Source organism: Mytilus edulis, chromosome 10, assembly GCF_963676685.1.
Source record: "Mytilus edulis chromosome 10, xbMytEdul2.2, whole genome shotgun sequence".
NCBI lineage: Eukaryota > Metazoa > Mollusca > Bivalvia > Mytilida > Mytilidae > Mytilus > Mytilus edulis.
In genome coordinates this window covers 12,861,364-12,871,771 of record NC_092353.1, presented here as the reverse complement: position 1 = coordinate 12,871,771, position 10,408 = coordinate 12,861,364, and positions in this window count along the sequence as shown.

The window sequence follows — 10,408 nt, the reverse complement described above, 5'->3', positions numbered from 1 at the left end:
ATATTAATCTATTGTTATAAAAATTCATAATATCTAATAAAATTTGTAGATTTAGCTAACATGGTCCTTATATTTGGATAAAGTAACATTTGTTTATATCGGAAAGTTGTTTTAACGTTAAATGAGCTACATTTAAAAATTGCTTGCTAGTCCCTCTCTGTGATTACCTTTAGATAACTTTGGTTCATTTCCCAATCTTTTTTTTTACCAAACAATCTATCATGAAGGGAAGACAAATACTACGATTTTCAATCATAGTCTTTTTCAAAAATGATGAACGGTTCTTTAAATTGGTATGTAATTATTTTAAACGTTTCAAATTTATGAAATTATATTCGTACATCAATAGTTTTGATACACCAATAACAAAAACTGAAATATATTGAATTGATACATTTTGTAACTATTCAAATTTATATCAGAAACCTAAACTTAATTATAAAATAATGAACCAGTTAAAGGGAGACAATACTCGCATAACTTTTTCGAATTGGCACATAATACAACGGAATGTCACTCTTGCATACAAATGGCACATCAATATAATTAATTAACTGTGCAATCGCGCTCCACCTTCAATGATGATTCTAAATTATAAATATAACTAAAAGTTGTTAATCTATAGATAGTAAAGACTAATGAAATCTAACCCACTGTTTAAATATTTCTTTGCATTTTTCTAAAACTTCCTCAGTAAAATGCTTGAGCCACTTGACTTTCATAGCTCATAATTAACGTTTTTACACAATATTTAAATAAAGTAGCTAAAGATTATTCGCTTTTCAAAGTGTAAGACGCAATAAAAATCGTATGCTTGCACCATCTTACCCATAAACCGATTTAATTAAGTTCTGAACATTTCGACATTTCTTCGTTAAAACCGGTTTTAAACAAATCACAAGTACGTGTTAAGATCCGACTAAATACCCATAACAAGATATCGTCAGGTAAATTTGCTATATAATAATGCCATAAATTGAAACACCTAAACTTATGCTAGTGCGTGTGCTTGGAATCTTTAGATTGTTCCTTACAAATTCGTCAATAAGTGCGTTTTTGTTTTGTCCTTTGCCTGGAGATCATGTTAACTGAAAATTAAAAGATCAATATCTGAGATACTGCCGACTTCTAACATTGTACAATTTAACGGTTAATAGTGATGCATACATACAATCTGGTATCAATTGTAGGTTGAAATTCCAATCAACAAACAAGGCTACTTTCCAGTTTGAAAGGATCTTCAAATGTTGAGCAAATAATGATTCGGTCGTCTGTCATACATTTTGTAATGATATCCTTCCACATTGATCGGTCTTAAAAGTGGATAACAGTGTTTAATCTATCAAACACCAATTTAAGTTTTTAACGACCTTGACTGGATATACATCTCTCGCACGGTCCCTTCGGTGCCCGAAAGTGTTTAGAGAGCGTTAAATATTTTCTGTAGTGGGTCAGGAACAGGTTGAGGACGCCTTTTTTTGGTAGGCCGCCATCTTTTGTTGAGCTGTATTTGGTTTGTTAACTATTATGATGTTTCTTACTTATAATACGTTACTTTCGTATAGATATTTATACTCTGAACTTGATATAATTACCTACATGTATGTATATAAGATCTAGAGTTTCTATTGGCGATAACAATAATTCCGCCTTATGACCGTTCATAGCCTCTATATGTAGGTTTCACAACCTGAAATAGATTTTGGTATACTTCAGTGTTGACAAACTTTAAGAAATGGTCTTAAATTGGTTTGACAAAAAAAATCGATTTGATGACTAACCTACCGGAATCACTACTTTTCCTCCTCCTCTTGAATGGTTTAATGTGTTCTTTCGCCTTGTCAATGATTAATGTACATGTACGTGTTGTTTGTATAAACTTTCCATAATGATCTTGTTACAGGTTTTTAATTCTTCTGGTGATGATTATATCCGTGCAGCAAACAACACGTGTGACAAGATAAATTATTTCCCATTTGTGCTGCAGGTGAAAATAAGTAATGATCATTTACTTATATTTATTTTTGCAGCTTTATACCAAGAACAGTCCTCCTTTTCTTAAACTATCTGGATGAACTTCGCTGTGGTGTTATTTCGTTTTCCTGCCATATATTGCGCAACTAAACGGGAAGAATTGTAGAACAAAACACGTCTACTTTTCGTCAGGTTCTTGTTACTCCGTGTTTAGTTTTTTATGGTTTTTTTGCAGCGTTCTTTGGACATGTATGTCTTTTTGTCGTTGTGCTTTGTTCTTGGTGGCATTGTCAGTTTTACTGTAGTGATTTGAATGTCCTCTGTGTTTTTTTGCTTTTTGCATGTTCTATTGAAATAATTTCATCATAGGTACCAGAATTGAAATGTATTTACGCAAGACTTGCGTTTTATCTGCAATAGACTCGTCAATGATGCTCGAATCCCAAAAAGTTAAAAAGACCAAATAAAGTTCGAAGTTGAAGAGCATTAAGGATAGAAACTACACTTAAAAAAAGATATAGCCCGCCACCTAAAAGAATAACGTCAGAAATACGATGAAAAACAACTGATGTTAGACACATGATTACTCGTGAACATCAATGAAACTAGTACTGCTTTATTTTAGGCTAGTTTTTTTTCAGGTAGATACAAGTGACTCATTACTTTTAAGTAAACCACAGTTTACTTTGTTGATTCAGAGCCAGTGAAAGTAGCCATTGCTGTTCCGATTGGTTCAAAATTCTATGTCAAGGACATACATTTATGTTCTACTCCAACATTGATTCCCTAGATGAAAACGTAGAAATTAACATTTTAGCAATTGAAACGTTCACATTGACCAAATAATAGTTATCCAATACAAACTGGTACACTTACACATTCAGGAAGTCGAAATTTGCAAACTGACAATCAAAAAAGAAGACCATTAATGCCAAATGAAGACTCGTCCTTTGCTATTTGGGAAATACCCTAGTAAGTAAAGTTTCGGAAAACACCCCTAAAATAGTATTTGCTATTTCAAACAATATTTCAAGATTTGATTTAAATAAATATCGAAACTAGCTAAATAGGTTACACATGATTCCATTCAGATCGGTAACTTTAAAATATAATAAAAAGTAAAATCACAAAAATACTGAACTCCAAGAAAAATTCAAAAAGGAAAGTCCCCAATCAAATTGCAAAATCAAAAGTTCAAACACATCAAATGAATGGAAAACAACTGTCATATTCCTGACTTGGTACAGGCGTTTTCATATGTAGAAAATGGGGATTGAACCTGGTTTTATAGCTAGCTAAACCTCTCACTTGTATGACAGTCGCATCAAATTCCATTATATTGTCACCGATGCGTGAACACAACAAACAGACACAACAGGCAAAAATGCCAAAAATAGGGGTACAGCAGTCAACATTGTGTTATCATCTTAATCACTATAAAAACAACAAATGTAACAAAGAATCATAAAAAGGCATGCATCAAAATTAACATCCTCATTTTGCTTATATTATACGATTTTATTTATCTATGTAAAAAACAAAAATACACCCATAAAGGATGGAAGGTTTTAAGTACTGGTGTAAAATTGCGTGTTTGAAATTCGCACAGGTAGAGATAAAATAATTTTGTCGTTCAAAGTATGACGGGATACATAAATACAGTCACGTAAAATAGATATAACAAAAAACAGACTAAACAGAAATTAAAGTAATAATAGTAAAAATAAAATAATAGTGTTGTTCAAAGTATGACATCAAATGTTTATCACAAAAAACAGACTTAACAGTAAAAGTTATATTAATAAAATAATTTTGTCATTCAAAGTATGACAAGATACATTGGTACAGAGTCACATTATAAAATAATTTTGCCGTTCAAAGTATGATGGGATACATAAGCACAATAGCCCTTACAGTGAAAGATAAAAACAATACAGTCACGTAAAATAGATATAACAAAAAACAGACTAAACAGAAATTAAAGTAATAATAGTAAAAATAAAATAATAGTGTTGTTCAAAGTATGACATCAAATGTTTATCACAAAAAACAGACTTAACAGTAAAAGTTATATTAATAAAATAATTTTGTCATTCAAAGTATGACAAGATACATTGGTACAGAGTCACATTATAAAATAATTTTGCCGTTCAAAGTATGATGGGATACATAAGCACAATAGCCCTTACAGTGAAAGATAAAAACATGATAATATTTCTTCTCATGGACCAATGTTTTTATATGTTGTTTACCTGGCAATTTATCTCGACAAGGGGTCGTCATTGTCGCAAGAATATTTCAAGCATAAGCAAATTTTGGATGTTAAGTCAGCAAAAAACGGCACTCTCTTGTTGACCTTTTTGACTTGATATTGTTCAAGTTTATCTCAACTTATGGTGTTTGCATGATACTAACTTTTATCACTGTCTTGTCTAACAAAGTCCCGATTCATTTAGGTGACGGAGTTCTTGTATTTGCCTTTTTAGGCAGTTAAGCTGCCTTATGCGAGCACCCTAGATTTGTGTTCTACCCAATAAATGCTGAAATATGTGCCATTATTATTATCTAGCTGGATGTTATGTTATTCTTAACTAATTGGACAGTTTTTTTTCATACTTTTACTTCTTGATTACAAAAAATATGATCAGAAAAACCTTAAATGATCGTCGATTTATCCAAAAGTTTTGAAGTTGCACATAGGAAGTAGGGCACATTAGGAATCTTTACGTAGTTTATTATACCCTGTGATTTTGGATAAGCTGTCAAAGAACAAATGTATGAAATGTTTAATCGCCGAAAATTTCTAACGACAAGTAGTTTAGATTTCCCAAATGGCAAAAGTCGTAGGAATATTGTTTGTCGTCAATACGTAGTCAACTACGTCAGTAGTCTTAAAATAAGTTCCACTGTTCATGCTGTTGGCGGCAATTTTAAATTATAAGACGAAATTTTTGTATCTTTTCAATTTGGAGGCAGGGGTTCAATCAGCGGTTGTCCGAGGTCTGTGAACTTCCACTTTTGCAGTCGGACTTTCGACTTGGTTACTAGCTACGCTCGACATGCACGACTTGAGAGGAAATAAAAAAAAAATAACTTTGCAAACCTTTTTACCAAAGTCTCCTAATAAACAATCTCAAAACTTGTTTTTAGCATTATTATTCATGACATCGATGTTCATTTTGTTCAACCGCTAGCTTTATACAGAAAATCGCCGACAAATAATGTGTAAATTCGAGTAAAATCGTATCTGACAAAAACAACATTGAAAACAAAATGGCTGACATGAAAAGAAAATTCTAATATCGGATCCGATTCCGGAAGTGAATATGGGTAATTTCGGGTTTTGGCGATCTTTGAACTTTTAAATAAATCAGACAGATGACAAAATACATCTTTGCATGGTAAATAAATATAAACAGTAGAATTAAAAACCAAAAGATATATGTAAAATAATGAAAAAACAGGAAATATTTTGTACTGAAAATGTGAGAAACGTACAATTAAATACAATGATGATGAGGTACAGCATAATGGTGCAACAGTGCCAGCGTTCTGAAGATCCATAGGTATCCATAGGAAACTCAAAATTACTTTTTGACAAATTTTAATGTCAAAATCCAATACAATGTGAGTCTTTGTGACAGCTGGGAACAGTATATCTAACAATATATATGGTCCTGGTGACAGTATAAATTTTCTTTATCAGTAATAAATGTTGGTAAAGCAAGTTAGAAGCTTTTAAAGTGTAAACATATTACTAAATGGGTACTTTTTTTCTCAATTTTGATGGGTCAGTTAAAATAGCTGGAAGTTTCTTATTTTACACATATAGTGCAACTAGATTATATGATACCTGAATGTAAGCAAATTATATATATGTGGAGTCCTTTTGGGCACTCTATCTCCTCCTGTTTAATAACTTGGAAACGGATGAAATGGAGATCCCCACCTCTCAACCATACATATTCATGTTTGGGACTATATAACTAGTCAAATGAAATATAGGTGAAGTCCCTAGGGTCACCCACCACCTCCTGCTTTAGAACTTGGAAACAGTCGAGATCTCCATCCCTCAACCATATTTATTCATGTATGGGACAATATAACCAATCAAATAAAATACAGGGAGAGTCCCTGGGGTCACCCCACCACTCCTGTTTGGGAACTTTGAAAACGGTTCAGATCCCCTCAATAAACCATATATTTTCATGTATAGGACAATAAAACAAATTAAATGAATTATAGGGGGAGTCCCTAGAGTCACTGCACTCTCATGTTTGAGAACTTGGAACTTGAACAGTCGAGATCCTCACCACGTAACCATATATACTCATGTATGGGACTAAATAAAAAATCAAATGAAAAATAGGGGTTGTCCCTAGGGTCACTCACACCCTCTTGTGTGTGTTTTGAGAACTTGTAAAAGATTGAGATACCAACTCCTAAACCATATTCATTCCTGTTTGTCATTTCAAAAAGATTGAATGACATACATGGTCAATCTCATAGGCGTCACATATGCATATCACTTTGCTAGACCTAACACTTGTCATTTTATTCCAAACTTAGATAACATGGACTTGGGTTGAAGGTGGGAGTCATTTAAATTTACTATGGACAGGTCAGTCAGACCTCACTATTGATCCCTGTAGTAGTAAACATTTGTCTGATTTGTGGCTCATAACTTTTGTAATGTAGAACACAAACTCAGTTTTCTTTTCAGGGAAGCAAGTTCATTCATACTTTTACAAGCTCGTACTAAGTCAACTTGAAATACTAACAGTCAACTAATACGAACAATTACGATCAACTAGAAGAACTGCAATCATTGCGAATTTGTACCACTGCTGACTCGAGACTCATGACCATGAAAAAAAATGTACTTGATATATACGTTGCTATTGAAAACCTTGATAAAATATGAATTATTTGCCTTAATGATTAATTCATTAAATGAACATAAATGTACAATTATATATGAATTTTTAATGTTTGTTCTTTTAAATCTTTAAATGTTAACTGCCTACATTGCTTACAGCGCTTTGATTTTCAATATCGATGGTGGGGCAAATCCGTTGAGGTGTAAGGCCTTGCTATAGGAAATGCTCTTGGTACAATGTATAGGATGACATTAAGAGACGTTCGGTTACGCAAATGTCACTGAAATGCAATTCAATAGAAATAAACATGTTTAATAGTAAAAAACTATGACTATTTTAAAAATATCTTAAGTTTGATAAAATAAAATTAACGGTACCAATTTTCTTGCACCAGATGCGCATTTCGACAATACATGTCTCTTCAGTGATGCTCGTGGTCAAAATATTTGAAATCCAAAGCTTATATAAAAGATGAAGAGCTATAACCCAAAAGGTCCAAAAAGTATAGGCAAATCCGTGAAAGGAATCACAGCTTTGCATGAGGGAGATTTCCTTGTTACAAACACTGATAAGATGATATAAAGGTCTAGCTACGTGTGCAAACTTCGGAACGAATCTACGATAATAACTCGCAAATCCAAGAAAAGAGCGCAAGTCCTTTACAGTCTCTGGTTGCGGCCATTTCTTTACAACATCCACTTTGTCTTGATCGGTTGCGATGCCATCTGAAGATATAATGTAACCTATATATTTTACTTGTTCTTTGAAAAAATGACATTTCTTTCCTTTTAGTTTCAAGTTATGTTCTTTTAGCTTCGTTAGCACTTTATCCAATCTTGTCAAATGTTCTTCTATTGTTGAAGAGTAAATAATCAGATCATCTAAGTATATAAGCAAAATTTGGAAGACGGAATCATTAAAAATGTGCTGCATCAACCGTTGAAATGTGGCTGGACTGTTGCACAATCCGAATGGCATTCTAGTATATTCAAATAACCCAAATGGTGTACTGAAAGCAGTTTTCTGTTGGTCATCGGGGTGCATTGAAGATTGCGTATGAAAAAGCAGGGGAGCACTTAAGGAAAGAAGCTGTTTTACGAGAGAAAGCTCATAACACAAAAGCGTCCGAACATAAACTTGAAGTTGGTACTCGAGTACTTATTCGTAATAGAGTACAAGGCCGAAATAAAATTCAGGACAAGTGGAATTCTTTACAATATCAAGTGATAAAGTGCTTAGACGCTGACCGTCATGTTTATCTCATTGAACCAATTGATAAATCTGGACAACCTCGCGTCGAAAATAGAACTAATTTACAAGTGTGCAAATTCAAGTCACAAACAGACAGTGACAGTAGTTCAGACGAAGACCCTATTGCAGTTGGATACAACGGATACCGACAGCTGAGACGATCAAACAGAACTAACTTTGGTGAACACTCAAATGTTTATAATGAACCAAGATCAACTGTTTAAAATTGTATATTCATGCCTTTGACAATTTTTGACAATCAAATATTTTTTTTATATTGTACCAATGTAAAATGTTTAATGACTTTTAAAGGGATGTACGTTACCATTTCTAGTCAAGGTTGTTTGCTAATGCTATTTGATTAATTGTTTAATTCATTTTTAAAAGGTGCCTGTTTGAATTTTTTTATTTTCTTGACACTTTAAAATTGGACTTTTTGCTGATTTTTTCCTTTTTGTGTAAATCTGTTATTGCATTGAAGGTTTTGAAGTCAAGTTCTAGTCAAAGATAACTTGTAATTGCATTTGAAGTTAAAGATAATCACACCTTGCTAGTAAGAAATTATTTTTGTGTGTGTGTTTTATTATGATTATGAGTTGTATCATATTTTGAAATTGAGTCCTATACTGTAAAATTGTACTTTTTGTGTTATGGTTGCAGTAACGAGGACGTTACTTTTATAAGCAGGGGAGTATGTGAGCAAGTCACTTATGATTCCAGAATTTATTCAGGTGTAACCGGTAATTTTCTATTTTTATTGTAACCGGAACCACCGTTTTGATGACGTATTAATATGCACTTATGATAACGCTGGAATGAATGAAAGAAACATCTTAAAATAAGCCTTTTTATACCATCTACAGGTAAATTATTATTGTATTAATTATTTCCTGGCCTTTATATTATTATAAAGGCCAGGAAATAATTAATACAATAATAATTTACCTGTAGATGGTATAAAAATGCTTATTTTAAGATGTTTCTTTCATTCATTCCAGCGTTATCATAAGTGCATATTAATACGTCATCAAAACGGTGGTTCCGGTTACAATAAAAATAGAAAATTACCGGTTACACATGAATAAATTCCGGAATCATAAGTGACTTGCTCACATATGAATCCGTCATTTATGCAGAAGTTACATCAGAAACGCCATTTATGAATTTATAAGTAAAGGTTGATAATGCAAGAGCTATTCCTTAAAAAGGATAGTTGTCACATTTACAATTGACTATATATCTTTATTTATTTATTGATTTCGAAGTTGCCAAATCTCTCCTGTCGATCACTATAACTTACTCACCGTTTCGTTATACATTGTGGAAGTACAGACTTGTGCCAAAAGTGAAGATAATTCCAAAATGGCAGCCACATACAGTTGTCCAGTATCTGTCATAGTTCAACCTTTGTAATTAATATTAATAAAATGATCTGAACTCACGTAATACTTTGTGATGTTTCCTTTTGCCCTTATTCCTAGCCTCAAACGTATTGGAATTGAATCATAAAGTTTTCTTATGAATTCTAAGGATATATTTGTCCATATGTCCCGAATTGCTGTCTCCATTTGAACCTTTGTAGTGATGTTATGTGCCTGTTTTTGCAGTTCAATTTTAATTTTACGCCACATATTTTCAATAATATTAAGGTCTGGACTTTGTGCTCGCCATTCCATACCATGAAGTTGATTTTTTTCCATGTAATCCTTCACAATTTTGGCTCTATGAACCGGGGCATTGTCATCTTGGTATATGTAATTGTCAGCGGGGAAATGACGAGCAATAACAGGCCAAACAAAATTATCAACTATCTCAATATACTTTAACGCATTTATATAACCAGTTACAACAGTAATAGTACCAACACCTTCATAGGTAATGCAGCCCCAGATCATCAAACTCAGTCGTGACCCACGGCCAGGATTTAAGCAAGGAGGAGTCCACTCCTCACCAGGCCGTCTCCAGACTAAAACACGATTATCCATTCCAATTTCCACCTTACATTCATCACTATATATGACCCTTCTCCAATAATCTTCCACAGTTTTGTGTCTTGCCAATTAACACCATGCCAGCCTTTTTTTGACATTTGCAGCACGAATTCTGAATTTTTTTACAACACGTTTTTTGAACCCTTCTTCATACAATTTTCTCTGAACAGTACGCTTAGATACTGGTTCTTCCCTAGATTCATTGAAAACAATAGTTATCTCATGCAGTGGACGTTTTCTGTCCGACTTGACAGTGGTGCAAAGTTTGCGAGTATCCTGCGGTGTTAGCAGATTCGACCTTCCCGTTCTCTC